Source organism: Sus scrofa, chromosome 7 (assembly GCF_054392235.1).
Source record: "Sus scrofa isolate SSC_HxYL_T2T_F1_AM1 chromosome 7, Sscrofa_HxYL_maternal_Yorkshire_Landrace_v2.0, whole genome shotgun sequence".
NCBI lineage: Eukaryota > Metazoa > Chordata > Mammalia > Artiodactyla > Suidae > Sus > Sus scrofa.
This window is the reverse complement of record NC_139389.1, coordinates 72,265,067-72,271,172: the sequence shown is the minus strand read 5'-3', so window position 1 is coordinate 72,271,172 and position 6,106 is coordinate 72,265,067.

Here is a 6,106-nt window from a genome sequence, read left to right as displayed (position 1 = left end):
ATTTTAAAAAGCTCTTCATATTTTAGAAATATATTTTAACTTTCAACATACTAGGAAAAATACCATCTGGTCCAATTTTAAAATTAAAAAAAATATTTTGTCATTTTTTGAATAATTTACAGAAGTATAAAGGGATAGCCTAATTAGAAACTTTAAGAAGAGTTTAAGCAGGGAGTTCCTTGGTGGTCAAGTGGTTAGGATATGGGCTTTCACCACTGCAGCCCAGGTTTAATCTCTGGTCTGGGAACTGAGATCTCACATCAAGCCACTGCACTCCACAGCCAAAAAAATAAAAGTAGTAAACACAACCTTTCTTTCATATATTTTTTTGCTTTGAAGTTGTATGTGGGCAATGTCAGTTGAGTGTAACTGCTCATTACCAGCCATGCATGCATGAGCCTGGAATATATCCATCTTGTAAAATCATGACTCCAGATTTCAAATAAATTTCTATCAGGTTCTGGCTTTCATTACTTTGTTTTTTCTTGCATTGCCAAAATGCAATAATTTTAACAACTTTAATGACATAATTTTTAAAAGAAGGATGGCAAAATGCAATAATTTTAACAACTTTAATGACATAATTTTTAAAAGAAGGATGGCAATTATCGGGAAACATTTAATTTTTAGATTTATGAGTTAGAATAAGGCCAGTAACTTTTTGATTTCTATATCATTTATTTACTTTCAATTGCCTTTGTGCACACACCTGTCTTTAGCATTTTTAAAGTGAGGAACTATGTCAAGTAAATTGTGGTGGTTAAATACCATAAAAGATCAAAGAATACTACCACACCATCTACTTAGCAAAATTAGATGGTCCAAGTCCTCATCATAAAATATTTCATGATGAAGCCCTTCTTGCTGAGTAAGTGGATGAGAATACCATAGTTCCTTACTGTCCTTAGAAATATAGGGTTCAGGAGTTCCCGTCGTGGCGCAGTGGTTAACGAATCCGACTAGGAACCATGAGGTTGCGGGTTCGGTCCCTGCCCTTGCTCAGTGGGTTAACGATCCGGCGTTGCCGTGAGCTGTGGTGTAGGTTGCAGACGCGGCTCGGATCCCGCGTTGCTGTGGCTCTGGTGTAGGCTGGTGGCTACAGCTCCGGTTCAACCCCTAGCCTGGGAACCTCCATATGCCGCGGGAGCGGCCCAAGAAATAGCAACAACAACAACAAAAAAAGACAAAAGACAAAAAAAAAAAAAAAAAAAAAAGGAATATAGGGTTCACTCATCCATTCTTTTTTAAAATTTAATTTTATTGGACTATAGTTGATTTACAATGTTATATTAGTTTCAGGTATACAGTAAAGTGAATCAGTCACAGATATTATTATTTTTATTTTATTTGTATTTTGCTTTTTAGGGCTGCACCTGTGGCATATGGAGGTTCCCAGGATAGGGGTCCAATCAGAGCTACAGCTGCCGGCCTACTCCACAGCCACACCAACACCAGATCCAAGCTGCGTCTGCGACCTACACCACAGCTCGTGGTAATGCTGGATCCTTAACCCACTGAGTGAGGCCAGGGATCACACCCACAAACTCATCTTGCTCAAGATGTTGGGCTCCATGGAGTTACTAGCTCTGATCTAGCCCTTTGGCTCCACTGTCCTGTGTTTGTTTGTAAACCTGGTGACATAGAAGTAAGAGGTGGCAAAATAGTTCCTAGTCAGACTTGTTTCTGCTGTGCCATGACAGGAAATCCAATACATAGTAATATATCCATTCTTTTGTCTCATATAGGTTATTACAAACTATTGAGTATATCTTCCTGTGCTATACAGTAGGCTCTTGTTAATCATCTGTTTTATACAGTAGTGTGTATATGTTATTCCCACACTCCCAATTCTTCCCTCTCCCCAACAGTTTTACCTATGGTAACCATAAGATTGGTTTTGAAATCTGTGAGTTTCTGTTTTTTTAAAATAAGTTCTTTATTATCATTTTTATTAGATTCCACATATAAGTCAACCATTCTTGAGATTTTGTTTTTGTTTTGTGGCTGCACCTGCAGCATGTGGCAGTTCCCTGGCCGGGGATCAAACCTGTGCCACAGGTGCGGCAACACTAGATCTTTAACCTGCTGGGCCCCTTGGGAACTTCTCATTTTTGAGTTTGAGAAAATTTAGAATATGCACCTGAAAACTCACCGTCTGAGCTTTCACCTACATGATCACTTTCATCATCATCATTAGGATCTAGAGTGTCGTCCTGTCTTTTTGCATTCACCTTCTGAGTCTCTTAATAACTGTGAATTTTCCTGTTAATTTTCTCCTTCTTGGCATTATAGTCAAAATGAAAAATTCTAAACTCAGTTCTACTCATTGAAAACCTTAAAAAAAAAAAAGACTCAAAAGATGGTGCCTTTCCAGAATTTTATAACCTCTTGAATGATTATGTAATACCGAGGGCAATGCAATATGAAAACTAAGGATGATGTAATAGTGATCATTCACTGTAAAATAATTACATGGGAATGATTGATTAATCATGACTAAATAACTCCTGAGATAATGAAATAGTAAAATATTTCAAAAGATGTAGGAAAAATTAAATAAAATTAAATCATTGAGATCCCATGATGTATCTTAGAGCTATAAAAGGGTCCAGTGCACTCACATGGGAATGAAAAGATATAATGACTTTTATTCTATTTTTTAAAAGTAAATTTTTTCTTTAACCCTGGGAGAATATTAAGAAAAAAGAAAAACTAAAAGTCATGAAACATCATTCCTTACAGTTAGAATTGCTAATAACAACAAAAAACCACTAAAATTTTGTCCAGTGGACCCAGATGTTATTTCTAAGGTGAACAGTCATAAAACATTTTTAGTTAAAGTTACAGAGAGAGAAAGTATTTCTTAAAGAACTAAAAATGTTATAAAGGCCGAGTGTTGATCAGTCTAGGTCACAGGGGCAGAGTTCCCAGCCCATGCTTTCTTTGTTGAAAGACATGCCCCTTACTCCCCACAGGGCCAGGCAAATGTGGCTACTTTTATTCTCAGAGATCCTACCACTCAAGTTACAGTTAATTTGTCCAGAGGTGGGCAGCGGACCAAGCTGAGAATACGAATTCCTCTTTTTCCAAACATTCACCTTTCCAGACATTCCTCTTTTTCTTTCCTGTCTCTCCGAAGTTTGGTTTTGCTCAAGATGTTGGGCTCCATGGAGCTACTATCTCTGATCTAGCCCTTCGGCTCCAGTGTCCTGTGTTTGTTTGGAAACCTGGTGACATAGAGGTAAGTGGTGGCAAAATAGCTAAACTGCCTAAAATCTCTCGAGCCCAAACCACATGTCACTAAAGCCAGGGCTTTCGATTGAAAAGTTAGCAAATGCTGAAGTACAGGAATGTGTTCATTCACTGTGGACATAATTAAAATTCAGTGGCAAAGAGTTTTCAGTACCAGGTGGTCTGGCTAAAAACAGGGAAAAGCAGGAAATTACATAGCTGTTTCATAAGGGGGATTCTTTTCTGCTGAGATTGTTGCAGATAAGTTTCAGATATTACTCACGAATTTGGAAAAGCTCAAGGCTCAGGAGCCAAGCAATTGAAAGGACAATAGCCAGCAATAGCTAGAATGGTTTGGGAAGCATGGCCTTTTTCCACATAATCAACATGCCTATCACCCCTACCCCCACCCCTCCCTGTTCTCACCCCTAGTAAAACAGTCCCTGGATTGGAATGTAACCTATGTGTGTGTTGTTGGGGGTGGGGGTGGGGGGCAGGGAATCTTAAGGGTGGACTAGGGAAGAAGTGCTTCCTGTCCTCTTTCCAGCCACTTTTCCTGCTTTATTCTTTTGAAGATGGAGCCATTAAGAATAATGGGGTCTAAGAAGAGCTGGATGACCTGGTGATTAAGGGAGCAAGGTTATCCCCACAGAAATTCCTGGCATCACCTTTCAGTCAACGATGCACTCAAGATAGTGACTGAAAGCCCACTAAAATTCTGGGTTGTTATCACCAGAAGAACCTTAGTCTTAAGCAACTATACCAACTCATACCAACTTGGTGTTGAGTCCTCTTCTCAAGCTCCAGCTCAAGTAGAAAAGGATGCTGGCACCAGACAATACTTACTAGAGGGAGGACTCTATGTCTGTAAGAAGGGCACATCTGAAGGGCAGTGGGAAAAGGAAATCCTCCTAATGGCAAGATCCTGTCAGACACGACTTAAGAACTTATTCTAAGAGTCAAGAAACAGCTTCATGGCATTTATTTAGGGGCAGACTAGGGCCCAGTGCATGATTTTGTTTTCTAGGTTTCTTCACCACCTCTTAGTCATCCTCCTTTTCTAACTGATCACTTTTGTTGAGGTTTTTCCTACTGTACTGTGGATGTGATGGTAGTAAAATGTGCCAGTAAGCCCAGAGGAGGCCAAAGTGACAGGACGGTTATAACAAGGACCAGATAGAGATGGAACAACAGGCATTTGCTGCTGTACCTGTAATAACTGGATCACAGTAGGCAAGATTATCTTGAAGGATGAGTTTGCAGAGAAGAAATGTACAAGTAGGCCATTAATGGAATTAGCTTAGTCCACATGTAGTTCTTGGGAATGATTCCAAACCATTTTTACCAGGTGACCCCATTTTCAAGGCTTTCCACAAATGGCTGCACAAGACTGTGTTTACACTGCCTTTTCCCATGAAGAGGTCCTGCCTTATCATCTTGGCCACGACTGAATGGGACCCCTGATCACACTGTGATTCAGTCACTGACGACTTGAACTAAGAGACAAAGAGACAGGTATGCAACAGTCAATGGAGTTGTGAGGTTCTACAGAGCTAGGCTGAGTGTGCACCAGGGAAGCTCAAAGGCATGAACAAAGCAGGGTGGACGCAGAGCTAACATGTCATCTGTGTTGGGGAGCAGAAAGAAGAGGCCTTTGGAGAAACCAGTTCAGAGAGAGAATAATGATGTGTAAGACAAAAGGAATGAGGAAGATGTTGGAAAGAGAGGGAGACAGAGAGGGAAAGCAGAAAACAGGGAGGGTAGGGGACAGAGACATAACTAGACAGAACCAGAGGCAGCTAGAGACACAGAGAAAGAGATGAACTGTTGGTGACCTTCTGGATGCCAAACTGTCCCGCTATACTTCCTGCAATCAAATTTTAGATTTCTGATGGTTTTGAACAACTCTGCTATACAAGTATTTTGGGTAGATTTCTGATTTTTTTTTTTTTTTGTCTTTTTGCTATTTCTTTGGGCCGCTCCCGTGGCATATGGAGGTTCCCAGGCTAGGGGTCGAATCGGAGCTGTAGCCACCAGCCTACGCCAGAACCACAGCAACACGGGATCCAAGCCGCGTCTGCAACCTACACCACAGCTCACGGCAATGGCGGATTGTTAACCCACTGAGCAAGGGCAGGGACCGAACCCGCAACCTCATGGTTCCTAGTCGGATTCGTTAACCACTGCGCCACAAAGGGAACTCCAGATTTCTGATTCTTGCAGCCAAATAGTTCTTGAGCTAAACATCTGCTCCTTGACCATAGCTGCTTAAATTTTTCATTAAATCTTAGTGGATTTACAATATTGTTTCAGGTGTACAGCATGGCGATTCAGTATTTTTACAGATTATATTCCATTGTAGGACACCACATGATAATGGAGTAGTCCCTGTGCTATTTTATACAGAGCACTTCGTATGTTACCCCATATCCCTAAATTTGTCCCTTTTCCTTTCCCGCTCACCTTTGGTCACACATTTGTTTTGTTTGTGAGTCTGGTTTTGTTTACACATTCACTTGTATTATTTTTTAGATCCCGCAGGTAGGCAAGGTCATATTGTATGTCTTTCCTCCACCTAACTTATTTCACTAAGCATATTTTCTAGGTCCATCCATATGCTACAGGTAGCAGTTGTTTTACTTTTTAGAGCTAAGTACTACTCCATCACATATATACCTAATTTAAACCAGGCCTCTGTTGATGGGCACTAGGGTTGCTTCCATGTCTTGACTATTGTCAATAGTGCTGCTGTGAACAGTAGAGTGCATGTTATCTTTTAAAGTTACATGCACTTTTAAAGTGTTTTCATTTTTCCTGAATATATACCCAGGAGTGGAATTGCTGTGTCATATGGCACAGTGACAAACTGGTTAAC